The sequence below is a fragment of the Neophocaena asiaeorientalis genome, unplaced genomic scaffold (assembly GCF_003031525.2).
Source record: "Neophocaena asiaeorientalis asiaeorientalis breed wild unplaced genomic scaffold, Neophocaena_asiaeorientalis_V1.1 scaffold7, whole genome shotgun sequence".
NCBI lineage: Eukaryota > Metazoa > Chordata > Mammalia > Artiodactyla > Phocoenidae > Neophocaena > Neophocaena asiaeorientalis.
The window spans coordinates 24,682,238-24,702,208 of record NW_020185337.1 but is presented as its reverse complement, the minus strand read 5'-3'; the positions used below and the strand labels follow the sequence as shown (position 1 = coordinate 24,702,208).

Genomic DNA, 19,971 nt, shown 5'->3' with positions numbered 1-19,971 from the left:
TGTCGGGGGGGGGGGCAGTCCCCTCCCCTCGGCCGGCCCCTCCTGCCCCCCACCCCCACCCCGGCCGCAGGCGCCTTGCCTCCCCGGGCTTGTGGCCCCTGCTACCTTCAGAGTTCTTCGGCGTTTGCAGAGGTGTAGGAGGAAACTTGCAGGGCTCTGCGGAACGCGAACCCGTGCTGGTCTTCTAAAGTAAAAGGTTGAGATGTTTGTATGTTTACTATTTTTCTTTAACTTTTTTTTTAATTTGGAAAAGTGATGCCGCTTTGCAAGGAAGGGTTTGGTGGGGGGGAAGTTGAATAGCTAGGTTAGTGCTTTTAGTTTCAACTGCAGACAGAACTGCAGAGCAGGCGTATTCAAATACGGCCCCGGGAAGGTTACCCTGCGGATTCTTTTGGTGTTGCACAACCTTGTCAAAATTAGATAAGTTTGTTAACCTTCATACGTTCGTTTACCTTCAGGCTTATTTTTCTCTGGCTTTAAGTAGAGGAATTGCTGTTGGTGGTGGATTTGGTCGTCTCAAGTTGGACTTAGAGAGGGGGAAATTTTATAAAAATGTGGTGGTTTGATTTTTTTTGCTTTTAGCTGCTGACTGGATAATGACGCATGCTCCTAAGCGTTGGGATGGTGACTACAGGGGATCCTGCTGCCAACCGTCTTAAGACAAATAAGCCCTTCTGATCCTTGGGACCATCAGACATTTAGGATCTAATGCTTGAAAGAGTTGCTTCGCTTGTTAGGTGTTGGATGCCATCTGTTCAGAGCCAAAGGCTCTCCTCCTCTGCTGTTGATTGTCATTATTTAATGCGGGGCAAGGAGAATAAAATAGACGCTTCCACTGGCTGCCTTTGGACAAGGCCCAGGAATGGCACCTGGTACGGTTTTTGATTTTTCATTTATTTTCTGATGGAGCCGGCACATCTGGGGATCGTAGGTAGATTGCACTCGTTTACCAGACTGTGGAAGATGGTAATCTTGCAAGGCAAATTCATTTCACAGTGTCTCCAGAAAGTTCCTAATCCAAAGGATTACTTTATCGAAAACGAGGAAGGTCCTGCTTTTTGCTCTTGTTGCACTGCTTCTCATGTGCCTTCTGCATCTCCTGTCGGTTTTACGTTGTCAGTCAGTCAGTCTAATGCAGCTGAAAACGCACGTTCTCAGTCACAGTGTGGTGGAGGAGCCCATTTCAGTGAAATGTTTCAATCCCTTTCAGTGTTTGAAGTGCCAAGTGAAATCACACATGCTGAGAATATTAGAGCCTAGCAAGGCAGGTCAGAAAATGATGTCAGAGGCCTTTAGTGGAAATTAGAGAGCCGGGAAGTGGAATCTCAGGTTGGTTGATTAGAATAGCAATGACTCCAAACCTACTATCTGGTGGGTGGAGGGGGGTGTGTCCCCCAACAAAACTGGAAGAGACAGAACCTCCACTGTGACCGCGTGCTGACTGTGCCAGAGAAATGAGCTGTTAAATTTCCCTGTTGACGCGCCGGTTGTGGAGAGCAGAGTGAAAACCGACCAGCACAGAGCTTGGCCTGAGTCAGAAGTGGGCCAGTTGCTACTGACACCGCAACGTGAACGCTTCGCTGACCGTCTGAAAGCAGCACATTTCCCCCACCAAACCTTCACAGAACAAGTCACCTTAGAGAAGCCTACCAAACATTTGGAAAATTCATAAGTATCCACCCTATTAACACTGATGCTCCCTTGGTTATTACTAATGCGGACCTACGTGTTTATTTATTATTTTAAAGAGAAAGTAGATGGAAATGTGAATGTTTTCCACCTTCACCTGGCTTGTCAAAAATAATTACTTTTCTGAAAGTTTGAAATTTACTCAAAAGTAAAAAAATAAATGTTTTGGTAGCAGGTGACTTTTCTGTTGAGTGCTTTGTGAATGCAAGGGCTGGAAGTTTTTCTGCCCTGTCTTTTCTCTTGAGTGCTCAAGGGTTAGAAGTTTGTAATATAAAAGCCAAGTTATGAAATAAACTTGATACGGACAGACGGATACGAATTAGGGAAGTTTTGCTGTCATGCTTCCTTCTGTTGCTCAGGATAGATTTGGTGAAGGAGTTTGTACGATTCTTACGGCAGGCAAGAGAAAGGTGCCTTAAAAGAGGAAAATATATAAATATTCTTTGTTAAATTCATTTTCTTCCTTTTTTCTTTTTTTTAACCCTACCAACCCAGTTTGTCTCCCAAACGCTGTGAAGATGTGGTTTTGTACAAGGTCACTCAGTTGCCTAGAAGTAATCGTGCTGTCACTCGTGTAACCTAAGAGGTTAGCTCCAAGAGAATCTGGGGGTGGGGAGAGCCTCAGTGCAAACACAGGAACTTTGAAGAGTGTTATGAAATTAGGAAGCTTTTCCTGCCCACCTGGAAAACAGAAACCCATTTTCCCATTTATTTAGGCATGTCACTAGAGGGGGAATGGCAAGGAGAAACAAAACTGTCACTCGAATTTTTAGCTAAATCTCACATATTCATATTTAAGGGGCTGTCACTATTTCACCTGATACTCTGAGAGGACGAGAAAAGCCATCTTTAATCCAATGTGTGTCCCACATTGTGTGTCTGGAAAGTGGCTGAGTTCTAGTCAGTGGGACACTGTATTCTCAATAACAAACCTCCTTGAAAATAAGGAGCACTAAATGTTCTATTAATATTTTTCAGTGCACCTCTGTTGAAAAACAGGACTGTTAAGTAACTGCTTTATTAAACTGTTGGGGTTTGTGTCTTTAATCACTTAAATGGGAAGCTTGGTCACCTGAGTGAAGTGAAAGATGTCAGTAAATTACAAACAGCTTTCCCCCCAAGTCTTTAAACAATAAAATGACTTTCCTAAACCATACTATTAACTTACTGCATTCAGACCCTTTCACATTGCTTTAGGTAGAGTGTTTAAATGCCTGTTTTCAGGTGAAACGCCTATTGCAGAATATTCTTCTACTTTAAAGATTTAATATGATGTGTTTTTAGCTAGTTGTAAAAGTTACTTTTTAAAATGGCTTGTGTAAAATCTCCTGCCTCGTCCCTTCCTAGTGATATTACTTTGTTCTTCATTACTGAAGTTTTTTTTTTTTGGCTGTTACACCTTTTGATTCAGTTGCTAAATCATGAATTTGTCATTGGAGAGCTCTTAACAGTGCAAGACTTAATTCTTTGCAAAAGTCACTCAGTAGCATGTGTCTTGAGTCATAATGAGAGGGCTGAAAAAGTGCCTTTAGCCCAGAGAACTTTAAGTTATGAGAATCTGCACAAAAGAGTATCTCTGATGAATATTTAACTTTCAAATCTAGTGGAAGAATTGTGTCTTTGACAGATAAATTTTCCATCTCTTTTTTATCATTGTTTATGAGCAGTCTTATATTTTCATCTGACAACTTACACTTTGATTATATTTTGGCTCATTTTGGGGCTCTAGTAATAAATAATTTGTTCCTTAAGTAGTTTTTGTTCATAAAACACAACTAAATGGTCTGGGTGCACTTTTGAAAAGCATGGCTCGCAAAGTAATGACTGGCCACAAGCATTTAGCTTTCATAACAATGATATTTGAATTTGGAGGTTAAAAAAATACACATTTATTACTGAAAAACCAATTTCACACTGTATTAGCATGTGGCTCTGAACAAGTGAGGACTTGAATTCATGGTAAAAATTATTAACATTCTTTTGCAATATTGGTGGAAACTTAGTCACCTTCAAATAACCTTTTAAACATTTAGTAATTAACAGTTCCATAATTAGCTTTGCATATCTTGGCTGAGGTTCAAAATGAATCTCTCCAACTGCAGTGCTTCCTGAGGCTGGTGTTTAACACAGTCCTTCCCAGACCCCACCCCGGGCTTTCACAGACACTCAAAAAAACAAAAATTTTAAAAAAATTAAGAGGACTTCCTGGTTGCCAACTTGTTGCGGTTTTCTTCCTCTCGAAAAAGGATGTAAAATAAAAACAAAACCAGCTATAACCTCCTAGCACTGTCATTTTAGCTTATTTATGAAGACTCACCATGCTTCTTTTTTCTTTTAATTGAAGTATAGTTGATTTACAATGTTGTGTTAACTTCTGCTGTACAGCAAAGTGATTCAGTTAAACATATATATAAATTCTTTTTTAAAAATTCTTTTCCATTATGATTTATCATAGGATGTTGAATATAGTTCTCTGTGCTACAGAGTAGGACCTTGTTGTTCATCCATTCTCTGTGGTTTGCATCTGCTAACCCCAACTGCCCAATCCATCCCTCCCCTACCCGCCTCCACCCTGAAACAAGTCTGTTCTTTTTTTTTAAAATTTAATGTTGCCCTGAAAAAACTTTATCCAGGTGGATTTTGGGGGGAGTTAAATGAACACAATAAGGTCTGCCTTGGGTGATGTTTGAAATTCAAGTCTTATAAAGTCATATTATGTAAAGTAATAGTGGCATATGCTTCCAACCTAAATGAGCTATTTGAAATAAAGATACAGTAACCTTTTCAAAACACAGAAAGACTATGCCTTCTTGACTCATTTGAAACCTTTTTTTTTTAGCTTTGTTATGTATTTTGTAAGTTTTATATGTAGTGAAAAGGAATTGTAATTGCCTCAAAGAATTTTGATCTAGACTAGTGTAGAGTTATGGAAATGTGGCCGCTGGTGATAGTTCTGTATTATACGGGCTGTTCCTTCTCACCCCATTTTTGGTTAACAGTTTCCTCATCTGTAAAATGTGGGTAGTAGCTTCTCGAAGTTGTTTTGTGGATGAAATGGAAGAACGTACATTTACTGTTGAGTGCAGTGCCTACTAATAGTTCTTGTTATCACATTTTAATGAAATACCTATTACTTACCAGGCCTTGGGGATTCATTGAGACGTCTGTCCCTCAAGCAGCTCACCAATCTATCATGTCATAAGTAGGAAGTGATTCATTAGTGCTGTGACAGCTGTCCTAGGCCAGCATTGCTGAGGTTGGGGACTTCCTAGATGGGTGTGTATTGAGTCTGGGGACTTCCTAGGTGGGTGTGTATTAAGTCTTAGGGGAGTAGAAATTCACCCACCAGTGGACCAGGAGGCTATGAAGGATTTTCCAGGCGAACCCAAGGTCATAGAAGCTGCACAGGTGGTTGTAAGGAAATAAGTGTGGACCTTTGTTCAGTGCACCTGGAGCCGAGGGATTGAGTGGGGGATGGAAAGTGGCGCTACGTGTCCTGTGGAAGCTTGTGATTTGTGGAGAGTGGGAGGAGACTGGAGTTCTGTTAAAGCAGAGGTCTGACCTCCAGGGTGGAGATGGTCAAGAGCCCGAGCTACACAGCGGCGATATCCACTCTGCTGGACAGGCCGGCTGCACGTGTGCACGTTCGTATCAGCTGCTCATCGTGTCGTGCCGTGTACGCATTTACGCCAGTGCAGCCTAATCACGGCAGTTGGCGGTGATGGCCGTTTCATAGGAGAAGAGTCCAAGTTGTTGAGCATAATTTTCTGTATAAATTTATTTATTTATTTATATTTGGCTGTGTTGGGGCTTTGTTGCTGCGCATGCGCTTTCTGTAGTTGCGGCGAGCGGGGGCTGCGCTTCCTTGCCGTGCGCGGGCTTCTCTTGTTGTGTAGCACGGGCCTCAGTAGTTGTGGCTCGCGGGCTCTAGAGCGCAGGCTCAGTAGCTGTGGCACACGGGCTTAGTTGCTCCGCGGCCTGTGGGATCTTCCCAGACCGGGGCTCGAACCCATGTCCCCTGCATTGGCAGGCAGATTCTTAACCACTGCGCCACCAGGGAAGTCCCCATAATTTACTTGATTTTCAAGATTTTTTTCAACTTACACTATTTTTCCTTAAACTTTGGTGTCTTTTCCATGTCCATTCTGGAATCTAATATGAAATAGCTAATTTCTCATATCATTATGCTAAGTATATTAGTATTTCTTAATCTGTGATGATAATGGGATTTCCAGGCATTCCATCCTTTGCGGGAGTTGAGGAACATCTGAATTTAAGCCCACAGTTGACTTGTGGTGGCACGAGGTAACGGTTGTAGCGAGCCTGTGAGGGCAGTTCCTTATTCCCCTACATCGTTTTTTGTTTACATAAATTAATGTTGAAACGAGGAAGGAGAAGCAATTTGTAGTACATGCAATTGGTCTTTTGTAGCTTTGTCAGAGCTGGAATGTATACAGTCAGTAAAAATATGTTCAGAGGTTATAATGTCAGCCTTTGTGGGGGGAAAGTAAGCTGATGGGCTCATTATTATTATTTTCTTTTTTGCTTTACCTGCAAAGTTTATTGCATAGAGCACACATTTATATGAAAGCGTAACAGTGTTTCAACATGTGAAATTTGTACAGAAAAATATCAGAAACACATCTGTTAGGATGACTGTCTCTGCCTTTTTTATAAAAGAGCTAGTGTATAAAAAGTTTTTAAATCTAAGGCACTAAGCTCTATTCTACGACAGAGATACAGTACTCTAAATAGCGAAGAACTAGGGAATCAGAAAGAATAGCTACCTCCTTTTACTAATCAAAGACTGGTGGCTACAAAGGAACACAGGCCTGCTTCAAGCTATTTGTGATTCACCAGAAACCTCATTAGGATTAGGACAACTAATTTGAATTCAAGTTTTAGTCAATGGTTTAAGCAGGATTCAGTGGATTTCAGGAGACATATATCCTGTGTACACGTGTGTGCATGTACACGTGTGTGGCACGTTACTTTGGCTGTTAGAATGTTTATCTTTTCAGGAAAAGAATGCCTCTGGTCTCACTTGCTAACTAACGAGGACTTATTGCACTGTTACGAAGTATGTTTCCTGCTGTGTTCAGGTGTTTTCTTCTTCAGTCGGTGGGGGTGGTCGGTGGTGGCCGGGTTACTTTTTGTAGAGCCGGAGGTTTAGTGCGTTTTAGATTCTCTTGGTATCACCATTTATTTTTGTGCCTTCACCCCCATTAGGCAGTAAAAAGTGTTTTGGAGGGGTTGGTGTGACTTGAAAAAGGACCTTGTTTTGTTGTTGGAACTAAAACCCTCTTCCCGCAGTTCTCATTGCTTGCCTCCTGCACATTGAAAATGATCTAGAACTTCTCAAGTATTTAATATGAGCTAAATGAATTGAAATCAGATTTTACATGTTGACCCTGTTAACTGCTGGTAGTTCAGTTGACAAACCAACAGTTACTGGCCCTTGGCAACTTTGTGTTCTTCTCCAGCTGGTGGTATTTGTCCCTCCCAACATAAAAGCTAATCGGAAAAGAAGAGACCCTGAAGAAGAATTAGCTGTTGGCTGGTTATTCTAGAGAGGCCTGGAAGTAACTTTCCTAGAAGCCAGCTAGCAATCGGTGGATCTGAAGGGTTGGGGCACAATGGTGATGATCTTATCTCTTCTGAGTATTCACGCTAGAGTTGAAACGCATTATCTTTTTTAAAAAACTTTTTTTAGTTTGAGATAATTGTAGATTCACACGCAATTGTAAGAAATAATGCAGAAATCCTGTGAACCTTTTACCCAGTTTTTTCCATTACAAATATCTTGCAAAACTGTAGCGTAATATCACAATGAAGATACTGACATTGATAAAGTCTAGATGCAGAAGAATTCCCTTACCACAAGAATTCCTCTTGTTGCCTTTTTATAGATACAATTACTCCCCAACTCTGCCTCTGGGGAGGACTAATCTCTTCTCCATTGCTACAGTTTTGTTATTTCAAAAATGTTATGTAAATGGAATCGTACACTATTTGATCTTTTGGATTGGCTTTTTTCACTCGGCATAAGTATGGCTTCTTACCTGTTGGCTAAAATGAATGTAGCTACTGTTGTCTCTGAGTGGTTTGGGCTGTGTTCTTTTGCCGTACGCGGGCCTCTCACTGTTGTGGCCTCTCCCGTCGCGGAGCACAGGCTCTGGACGCGCAGGCTCAGCGGCCGTGGCTCTTGGGCCCAGCCGCTCCGCGGCATGTGGGATCTTCCCGGACCGGGGCACGAACCCGTGTCCCCTGCATCGGCAGGCGGCCACCAGGGAAGCCCTGGGCTGTGTTCTTGAAATACCATAATTATTGGGGATTGGGGGTGGCACAAGGTTAGGTGGATTTAAACAGTGACAATGGTGAGAAAATTCGGTAGTAATATGTGTAAAATAAAGACCAGAGATCATTAGGTCTTGGATGAGCAAGAGTTGTGAGGGTGTAACACACTGGGGATATGTCAGTATATACAGTTTTCTTCCATACATTTTGTTGTTGTTGTTCATGATGTAAGTGGTAAAGGTAGTCTTACCGTCGATCACCCCTCATTCAAAGAAACTACCTGATCTTCCCCAACTGAAGTGGCGTTTTACAATTCAGAAGGAAGTCTAGTGAGTGTATTTACAAAGGAGTCCCAGTGGAACAATTTGAACAACAAAATAAAGAAGGATTATAGCCTCTAGGGGAAAAAATATCCATGAGCTCATGCCAATATAAGTAAATTATCCAATAAATAAATAGGGGAGAAGAGACAGCTCTTTGTTATGGTAGAATTCCAATAAAAAATGTAGAAGGTATGATGGAAATGGAAAATCACCAGTAGGCAAACCTCCCAGTGATAATTGTTGCAAACAAGAATCAGTAGGTGCCAGACTTAGTGGGTGAGAGTATGATGAGAAATGTATATGTCGGATATCAGAATATTTGCATAGTCTCAGAGTGTCTCCCCCAGCAGATTAAGTAATTAATTACAAAGGGGGGAATCGGTACTTTTAAAGTGAAGAAAACTAGCAGACACCAACTTAACTAGATGATCAAAGTTACGTCACAAGACATATCCACGTCGTGATGCACTGAGAAGGGCGCATCTGAGGTGGTATTCTCACCAAAAACCCTTCAACTTAAGTGTCAGAAAACACTAGACAAACGTCATTTTAGGACACTCTGCAAAACGGCTAGTACTCAGAAGTGCTCACCTTATGAAAGGATGAAGTGCTGAAAGAGTCACAGATTGGCGGAGACTAAGGAAGCGTGATAACCAAATGAGCTGTGAGATCCTGGATTAGGACCTGGACCAGAAAATAAACGGTGGGACAGCTGGTGCATTTGAATAGGTAGTTTTACAACGGGATGATGAATTGTAGGCTGGATGAAGAGTCTGTGGGATCTCTGAACTTTTTTTTTTTTTTTAATAACTTCTTTTAGTCTAAAGTTATTTCAAAATTAAAAGTAAAAAAACAAACAAACCCAGCTTTTGGAATTTTATTGTGACTCTGACAAGGGGCCACCAAATTAAGATATTTTTGAAAATAATCTTTTTCCTGATTTAATCTTAATGAAGAGCTCAGTACCTTTCAGCTAAATATTTTGCGTACGTTGGACCATTAGTGACATGGCTGAAGCAATATATTAGAGGAAACTTAGATACACACACAAGCTTATAAATAAATGGACAAGAAGAGCTAAAATAATAACATTTAACTCACCTTTATTCCTACCTGAATCTTGTAGATATTCACATAAAAATGCAGTGTATTTTACCCGGTGTGACGGTTTCATGATCCTGAACGTAAGTAAATGGGAATATTTGGTATAAGAAAAAAATGTGTAGGAGATAAAATGAAGCACAGTAGAAAAGAAATTGTGATAGTAGTTTAAGGAAGTCAGTGTAGGTGAAATCAAGTTTGTAGAGTCTCCCTCCTTTTCCTTTTCTGTGAACTTAACAAATCTTTCAGTTGTTACTTTTGGTAGGAGTGAGGGGGTGGAAGGGAGGGAAGGGGATGGCAGGGTGTGTTGAAGGAGGCTGGTCGGAGGCATTATTACAGCCGCTGATGGGGAGACCTAAGCTGTGTGTGCAGCATTTCATTAAAAGCAGTTCAAGGTAGAAATATCTCTACAAACCTTTTTTCCATGTATATGTAGAAATGCCTTTGCATTTCAGTTATAAAGCCAGCTGCCCGCCCCACTCCTCCCATAGCCATCTACCGTTCTTTTTGTGTGTGTGGTAAATTCTGAAGAATGCATGTTCTTTCCGTATAGTGTGTACTTTTTTCCCCTGTAACTGAAATTGGTACCGGAAGATTGGATTAAAAACTATGGGCCCTAACATTTGAGATAACAACAAATAAAATGTAAGCTGGGAGGTATTTACTATTTTCAATTATAAAGATAAAAACCATTTGTTTTCTATATTTTAATGTATTTTTTTTCTGTTTGATGTTTTCAGTAATAAATTGCATTTGTGGGCACAAGTGGAAAAGAAAAGAGCTGGCCAGGCTTTGAAGTAACTAAAATCTTATAAAATAGAAAAAGTGAAAATGTGTAGGTGTCTGTTAACACTTTAACATCTGTCCAGTTGTTCTGTATATAAGTAACTATTTGAAGTCTTCAAGGCAATACATTTCTGATTTCTTCCGTAAGCTACATTATGTAGCCTTGCAAACTCCATTTTCTTTTAAGCACACTCAAATATTTTAGAAAATTCTTGGTCAAATTGTTGGAAATATTTGGCTAAGTAACATTATTTAGTTATGATATTAAGAAACTGCTTGATCAAATGTATACATTTGCAAACAACTAGAGATGGATTTTGAAAACTCATGAGTTAAAGAAATTGAAACACAGTAGCATGAAATGCCAAGAATTGAGGTGAAGAAGAATTTGACTGCATTTCAGTTTTTTCTAGTCTTCATTCGTGTCGGCTCCCCTTACTTTTGTAAGAGCTGGAATAAACCAAGGGGCAAGCTAGCTTTAGGGGCAGATGTTATCACGCGTTGCCCTGCGCCTTCAATTTGGGAAAATACAAGACTTCTTTAGAGGCAAGCAGTGTATGCAGAGACCCACAAGTTCTTTTTTTTTTTTTAATTTATTTTGGTTGCGTTGGGTCTTCGTTGCTGCACACAGGCTTTCTCTAGCTGCGGCGAGCGGGGGCTACTCTTCATTGTGGTGCGCGGGCTTCTCACTGCTGTGGCTTCTCTTGTTGCGGAGCACGGGCTCTAGGCGCACAGGCTTCAGTAGTTGTGGCTTGTGGGCTCAGTAGTTATGGCACGCGGGCTCAGTAGTTGTGGTTTGCGGTCTCTAGAGCACAGGCTCAGTAGTTGTGGCGCATGGGCTTAGCTGCTCTGCGGCATGTGGGGTCTTCCCGGACCAGGGCTCGAACCCGTGTCCCCTGCATTGGCAGGCGGATTCTTAACCACTGCACCACCAGGGAAGTCCCGACCCGCAAGTTCTTTATCCCCAAATACTAATCTCCAAACCTAACGTCATCTGAGACGTAAGTTGGAATGGGTGAGAATTCCTATCTTGATTCCGTTTTCTCTGGTGTGGTTTAAATCTCCATCAGTTAGAGGAAACTCTGTGTCTGTGGTGGGGAGGGGCAGCATGGTAAAATCATTTCACTTTAAAAGTCCTTGTTCCCACTTTCTATACTGTGGGATGGCTGTTTTTCTCTGTAGTTACACATTTGTATCTTTAAGTCTGAGTTTACTTAGTGCATTTCCTTTATCTAACCTGGTAAATGACCCTGGACTTTGGTGTCCAGACCACAGACTGCTTTGTGCTCCTGGGCAGGTTACTTAACTTCAGTGGGTCTCAGGCTTTTGGATTTCAGGGACTTTTAAAAATCATAAAACTCTGGGGTCCTGATATTGATTTGTCACCTGTTTTGCCAAGTCAGCATGTTAAAATGAATGTAATGTAAATGTAAAATGAATGTAAACTCTCTACTATTCTCATTTCATAAAAGAAAGGACATTTTCATATCATAAAAATAGGTCACAATCTCAGAATAAATAAATTTAGCTCTGTTTCACCATATTGTTCTGTTTTTGTCAAGGATTCTTAAAATTTTACCGTGGGTGACTGTGGTAACGTTACCAACCTCAAATGGTTGTAAAGGTTAAATATGTTCTTGTACATTTAAGTTCTGTAACAGTCTCTGGCTGGAGTGTTTAATATTTGTTATTAAATTATTATTTTTCAGCAGTTGGTATTCATTTATCCCTTAGGTAGTATTTCATCATTCGTATATCTTATGATGAATTCACCAAAGTGGTTTATATATAAGTATTTGATAGACTTGATTGTGTGGGGGTTGCATTAGTCCGAAGGTTGTCAAAAACTGCACACATGGAGGCTTAACAGTGGGCTTATTTTTCTCACATAATAAGAAATCTGAAGTTAGGCAGTGCAGGCTTGATACAGAGGTTCAAGGATGTCATTAAGGAAACTAGCTCATTCTACTTGGCAAGCGATTTTGGTTTTCAAAGTCCCAAGATGATGGCTGCACCCCAAGCAGGAGAGAAGGGAGGAGGCTGAGAGTGCTTTTCTCGGCAAGAGTCGGTTCTTTTGGAGGAAAGCCCTCTCCAGGTACTTGTCCTTGGCCAGAGCTTGGTCACCTGGCTACTCCTAGTTGCAAAAGAGGCTGGAAATGTGAGGATTTTGCTTTTAAGCCTCGATATTGCAGAAAGGCAGGAAAGAAGATTAGGATGAATAAGTGCTGTGAGCCCATAGTATTTGTCCAACTAACTTTGCATAGGGAACAGATGATTGTAATAAGTTTATGTGGCGATTCTCAGGAGACCTCTTTGGAAGTCTTACTTTCAGAGGTCTTGCACTAATGTATAGAGCTACATTACTGTAGCTACAGTTTTGGAATCATATAGATATATTCAACTTCTTAGTTCACTTATTAGATGTATGACTATTAATTTTCTGAAGCACAGTCTCCTTTGAAAATAGAGGTAAAAATAGCATTGCATGAACATTATATATAAATATAACAGTGTAACTTTTAAATATAAATATTTCTAAATGGTAACTATTGATTTAAAGTAAAACATAGGTTTATATTTTATAAATTCTTTTTGCTTCAGTTTTACTCTATTTTAAAATTTTATTTCATTTCTTATGTGCTCCAGTTTTGTGTTCTGATATTTCTGTGTGTAGTAATACTTTGTCATTTTTCTGGGACCTTTAAGTTTTCAATTTAACTGTCATTCCTCCCACAGGCTGACTCATCATCATTTTATAAGTAAATATATTTTTGTATGTAAAATATTTGTGAACAATAGCTGTTTAGAGTTTTCTGTAATTAGTTGAATTCATACTTGTATCATAAACCTACGTCTTTGAGAAAAGTGGTTTCATATTGAATGTTATACAAGGCTAGCTTTGGTATTAAAACTTTAAGTATGCCCTGTGTCCTGCCTTAGAGCATTCGTTATGTTTAATTATGGGCTTTTTATGATAGCAGTCAAGATTTACGTAGATAAACTGCTCTTATGTGTAGTGGGGTCAGTTAAACAATTTACTGTCAGAAACTAATGGCTAGAAATGTTATTGGAAAGAGTCAGGGTATTTGTCATTTTAAAACATTCTGTGTTTTTTTGTAGGATGTATTTTTGGGGGGATGCTGGGGGCTAAAACATGCCTGAATTTGGAGTCTTGAGTTAGGACCTCGATTTCATTTAAAATGGATTAATTTGCGAGGTGTCTGTCTGCCTCACTAGTGAGCTTACTGGGCTGGGACTTGCTATTCATCTTTAAAGCTCATGACTTGGTGCACAGCATAGCACAGAACTGGAGCTAATAAATGTTGGTTAATGACTAGATCTTTTTTTTGTTTTCCTGAGAATTTGAGGTACAGCAGAAAAAGTAATTATATACTTCCACATTAAGAGCGAATTGGATAAAAGCTGAAAGGAGCAGCTATTTTTGGTTCAGTTTCTGTCACACTGAAGTCCTCCTTTATAGAAACGTGTAACTTTGTGAAACAAAGTTGTTTTTTCTTGAGTATCAGACAGTTACCTCCCCATAAGTTGAATCACTTTGGTGCTGGTATTTTGAACTGTTACTTATGTGATATTTCACTGTCATTTAACAGAGTGTATAAATTCTTCCTCTGAGCTCCTGTGACACCTTTGTTCTACTACGCAGTACCTTTAAAAAAAATTTTTTTTTTAATTTATCTATCTATTTATGGCTGTGTCAGGTCTTAGTTGCGATGTGCAGGCTCTTCTAGTTGCAGCACACGGGCTTCTCTCTAGTTGTGGCACATGGGCTTAGTTGCTCCGCGGCATGTGGGATCTCAGTTCCCCGACCAGGGCTCGAACCCGCGTCCCCTGCATCGGAAGGTGGATTATTAACCGCTGGACCACCAGGGAAGTCCCTGCAGTACCTTTTTTTTTTTTTTTACTTTGAGATTTTTGACTATGGTGAGGGACAGCAGTTTAAATTAATGACAGACTTAAATTATAAAATTAAATTGAATTCTAGTATTTAGAACTAATTTTCTGATTAACTGTTACCAAGTAGAGATGTTAGCCGAGACCCATTTTAATAGACATGACTATATAGATTGTAGAATGATTTACATGCAATTATAGTAACTTCTTGAGGGGCGGTTTCTGAAACAGGTTAAATATGCTCCACTGAAATCTTACCTATTGATTATATATAAAACGTTAGAAAAGAGTAAGCTGTAATAAAATTCATTCTGGGTAAAGTTTTTACAGATTTGTAGGAAAAGACATCTTAATTAAATACATGTATAGAGTAGAATCTAACTTCATTGTTTTCTACTTTTCACCCGTACTTTGTAATTTTTAATTTTGTCATGTAACATTCTTCTCTATGGAAGGGAATAGTGTGATTTGTGGAGCATCTGAAAGGCCTGTAATTCAGACTGCTTCCCTCACCTGTTGATGCTTGAAGGGAGAGACCTTGAGGAAAACAGATTGGTTAGTATTGGTTCTTGGTGCCGAGTGGAACCTTAGAATCAGGTGACCGGTGGTTTTGTCGTTGTCTTACAGACCTGGAGGCTTTTCAGGGGCCTTTGGGAAGTCCTGGAAATCTAGCCTAGCCTCCACCGTTAATTTTTATTAGAAAAAGGAGATTTACTACTAAAAAAAAATGTTGAAAATTCCTGATCTAGTTTGAGACTCCTGAGTAGAGGAAATAAATACCAAGAGTAGTTGGTGAGTTTCCCCATGCAACAGGGACAGAGCCAGCAAACTGTTGAAAATTTAATCCCCTAGATCAGGGGTGAGCAAACTGTAGCCCTTGGGCCAAATCCAGCCCATAGCCAGGTTTTGTATATAAAGTTTTATTGGGACACAGCCAAGCTCATTCTTTACCAGTTGTCTGTGGCTGCTTTCATGCTACAGAGGCTGAGTATGGCCTGCAGAGCCTGAAACATTTGCTGTCTGGGTCTTTACAGCAAGTTTGTTCTTTGCCTCAGACTCTCATTTCTGAGAGCTTCCAACTGATTTCAGGGCTCAAGGATTTAATCCGCCTTTTATAATTGCAAGTCTGTAATCATTTCACTGAGGAGGTATCTTTACACAGAAAGGAATGAAGTAGAGGGGACTCACCTCAGCCTAGTTTCACTGTTATTTAAATGCTGCAAAAACAAAGCTGTTTTGTCAATTTCAGTTATTTTTTTTTCCTTCTAGCTGTAGCCAAAGAAGAACTAGGACTTTTAGTCATTCTAATAAAGTATCTCCTGGTGCTCTTTACAAATACACTCTGAAGGAATTCCACAATAGCCTTAACATAACTATTCATAAAAAGTCTTAAAGGCACTGCGTATAATTCTTTATTATTGTTCATCTGTTAATATTCATCCAATATTGTTTTTCTGAGTCACACAACTTCGCTCCCAGGAAGGACATATTATTGTATAGGTTGTTGTCATCAGTTTTCCAGCCTGACTTTATTGAAACTGTGTCTGTGATCTTTTTCTAGGTTTTCAAGAAATCTGGAGTTAGATGAGAAGTTTTAAGAAAAATCCTCTTCCTGAATTAGGCTTTTGTTATTAAAATAAAACAAAACTGAATTATTTAAGCCCATCAGATATACCAGGTCCCCAGTCCCTGGCACACGCTGGGTGCTCTGCTTAATTAATCAGCTTTGCATTGTGCTCAAAGATACCCTCATTTCCATTGAGTTTGCAATCAAGAATGATTTTACTGCTACAAAATAACAATTAGTTAACAGATGATAACCTGTACATCTATGGTAATTAATTATATCAACGTGAGTAAAGAAAAGAGACTATTCCAGTGAGACTTTGGGGGTTAGAAGTGAAATGACTTAGTTGAAAGGATGTGCTTTCTTCATAGTTCAAGAGAGAAACACTGACTGCTCCAAAATTGCAGCAGTCTTGCCAGTGTTCAGCAAAACTTTGTAGAAAATGCTAATGAAAACCTTATTACAGTGTATCAATATATACAGTATCAGAACTCCTCACTTCCAAATAGAAATGTTCCTAGTGTTTACTCTCCTTCCTTCCTTATCCTTAGAAGATAATCGATTTTCGTACTGTCAGATGTCACCTCAGTTGTCTATGAAAACAGTTAATGTGGTCTTCTGGAAAGGACTGAAAACTAATTTAAAACTTCAGGCATATTGTACAGTATTTTGAATATTTCTACTTGTGATTTTTTTTTTTTAAGGAAGAGAGTAGATGTTAAACATATTGAATCAATTTTTAGGAAAACAATACTTACCTTCAAATTGGTTGCAAGAAAATACAAAATAGCATGGGGGAAAGAGAAAAGAAGCTAGCATCTCCTAGATATCTTTGAAAGTCTGGTAGAAAGCACGCCATACTTCTCATCAAGCTGGGTGAAATTTTTTCGAAGTAAGAAGAAAGAGCTCACCCATAACTTAAAATCTGGCCTTTTGTATATCTTACAGTTTTCTTTATATTTTCAATAGGTTAAATGACTTAAAAAATATTTATTTATTTATTTGGTTGGTTGGGCCGGGTCTTAGTTGAGGCAGGCAGGCTCCTTAGTTGTGGCTCCTGGGCTCCTTAGTTGTGGCTCACAAGCTCCTTAGTTGCAGCACGTGGGCTCCTTAGTTGTGGCGTGTGAACTCTTAGTTGCAGCATGTGTGTGGGATCTAGTTCCCTGACCAGGGATTGAACCTGGGCCCCGTGCATTGAGAGCTCGGAGTCTTATCCACTGCGCCCCCAGGGGAGTCCCGGTTAAATGACTTTTATTGTAAAATGTCATTTACTCTGTCTTGTCCAAGGATTAAAAAAAAAAGTGGCTACTCTCTATCAACTCTTTCAGAAGATTATAAGAATTTCTCAGAATTTTCTTAATTTATTAGACAAACACGCCCCTCTGCTGATTGTGAAAACGAGCACATTAAAAAATGTTAATAGGGACCCATGCTTATCCTTCCCCTCTGCTTTTGCGCTAGGCCCTAATTTACGTTTCCCTTCATTTTTACTTTTCTCAGTTGATTATAAGATCGAGAGTACAGGAAAAGAAATGCTGCTGTGGACCTATTTATTTAGGGGTGGTATGTCAGAGGAAAATAACCTAAGGCCTCATTTCTCATCATCAAGTAGAGCCCATTCATGTGGATGGTAATTTCCAAGAGTGATACTTGTAACCACAAAGAACAGTAATCTTGCAATATCTTCTGGGTAAACTGCTCCTGTGTTTTGAATTAATTTTGTAAAAAGCTAAGCATGGAGTTTGGGAAAGAAAACATTCGTTTATTTTTCTTCATAGATCTTCTTTTCATTCTCACTGCCCTCATTCTCAGGCCCTTGTCTGTGTCCCACAAGCAAAGCTTTGGATTCCTTCCTTTTTACCCAGGCTAGTCACACTTTATTCCACACTGTTCTCCTTCCTTTCAGACCGATCCTGGGTATTTTAAAAGGACTAACTTAAATGTTTCCTCCTCCATAAAGTTTTTTTCTGGTCACTTGAGCTAGAGATTGAATTTTTCTTTATGAGATTTTTACTGATTTTAACTTGCACTTCTCTGTAAGGCATTTATCCTCTGGTAATTATTTCATAATTATTAGGAATACACATCTTATCTCCTATTTTATTTATTTTTTTATTGAGGTAAAATTGGATATAACATTGTATAAATTTCAGATGTACAACATTATAATTTGATATTTGTTTACACACAAAACAATCACCACTGTAAGTCTAGTTACCATCCATCACCATATAGTTGACCCCCTTCACCCATTCCCCCTCCACCCGCCAACCTCCCTTCCACTCTGGTAACCACCAGTCTGTTCTCTGTATCTGTGAGTTTGTCTTTGTTTTGTTTTATTTGTTTATTTTTTTAAGATTTTACATATAAGTGAAATCATACGGTGTTTGTCTTTCTTCATCTGACTTATTGCAGTTAGTATGATACCCTCATGGTCCGTCTGTGTTGTCACAAATAGCAAGATTTCATTCTTTGTTATGGCTGAGTAATATTCTGTAGTGTATATAGTTTGTATAGTGTATACACACACACACACACACACACACACACGGCATCTTCTTTATCCATTCATCCATTGGTGGACACTTAGGTTGTTTCCGCATCTTGGCTATTGTAAATAGCGCTGCAGTGAACACAGGGGTGCATGTATCTTTTCAAATTAGTGTTCTTATATTCTTCAGATAAATATCCAGGAGTGGAATAGCTGGATCATATGGTAGTTCCAATCTGAATTTTTCCGTGAATCTCCATATTGTTCTCCACAGTGGCTGTACCAATATACATTCCCATCAACAGTGCATGAGGGTTCCCTTTTCTCCACATCCTTGCTGACACTTATTTGCTGTCTTCTTGATGAAAGCCATTCTGACCCGTGTGAGGTGGTATCTCATTGTGGTTTTGATATGCATTTCCCTGATGATTGGTGTTGTTGATTATCTTTTCACATGCCTGTTGGCCATCTGTTTGTCTTTTTTGGAGAAAGGTCTGTTCAATCCTCTGCTGATTTTTCAATCAGGTTGTGAGTTTTTGTTGTTGTTTTTGATGTTGAGTTGTATGAGTTCTTTGTATATTTTGTCAGATATATGATTTGTAAACATCTTTTAGCATTCAGTAGGTTTCCTCTTCATTTTGTTGATGATTTCCTTCACTGCAGAGGTTTTAGTTTGATGTAGTCCCATTTTTTAATTTTTCCTTTTGTTTCCTTTGCCTTTGGAGTCAGATCCAAAAACATCACTAAGACCAGTGTCAGAGAGGTTGCCGCCTGTGTTTCTTTCTAGGAATTTATGGTTTTTAGGTCTTACATTCAAGTCTTTAGTCTATTTTTAGTTAATTTTTGTGTGTGGTGAAAGATAATGGTCTTGTTTCATTCTTTTGCATGTGGTTGTCCAGCTTTCCCAGCACCATTTATTGAAGAGACTGTCTTTTCTTCATTGTATGTTCTTGGCTCCTTTGGTGTAAGTTAATTGTCCATGTATGTGTGGTTTTATTTTTGTGATCTTATTCTGTTCCATTGATCTGTGTGTCTGTTTTTATACCAATGCCATATTGTTTTGATGACTGTAGCATTGTAATATAGTTTGAAATCAGGGAATGTGATACTTTCAGCTTTGTTCTTCTTTCTCAAGATTGCTTTGGCTAGTTGGGCTCTTTTGTGGTTTTATACAAATTTGAGAATTATTTGTACTAGTTCTGTGAAAAATGTCATTGGAATTTTGATAGGGATTTCATTGAATCTGTGGATTGCTTTGGATCATATGGTCATTTTAACAACATTAATTCTTCCAATCCATGAGTGTGGAATATCTTTCCATTTTATTTATAAGTGTCTTCAATTTCTTTCATCAGTGTTTTTAGTTTTCAGTGTACCTTGTCCCCTATTTTAAACTGCAGAATTCCTTGAAGGTGAAACTATCTTATTGACATTTGTGTTTCCAAGGTGTTTTATAATACCTTAACATTCCATAAATAGTTAAATATATGAAGTGTGTGTCAGACGTTCTTATTATAATTCAATAAGCAGTACTGATGGGGCCCAACACAATTTGGTACAATTTTAAAATTTAGCTCCTAGGAAGTTATTTTTTACTATTTGAGCATAACGTAATTTAGGATTGTGATTATTTTAAGACAGAGCCGCAGCTGATTCTTAGAATTGCCTGGTTAGGTAATAGTGATTCAAATTTTACTTAGTCATGATGACTTTGGTCATTCACAGAAGCAAGTCAGAAGTAAAAACCTGAATTCTAGACATGACATTATGAATTCCTAAGCCTCGGACTTCAATTTGTTGCCTTG

At 39.1% G+C, this 19,971-nt stretch overlaps 1 protein-coding gene across 1 annotated transcript in view; it reads left to right on the top strand.

Annotated features, from left to right (window-relative positions):
- The window catches only part of RAPGEF2 (Rap guanine nucleotide exchange factor 2), a 273,439-nt gene that overhangs the window by 356 nt on the left and 253,112 nt on the right, over positions 1–19,971 (top strand). The window lies entirely within an intron of this gene.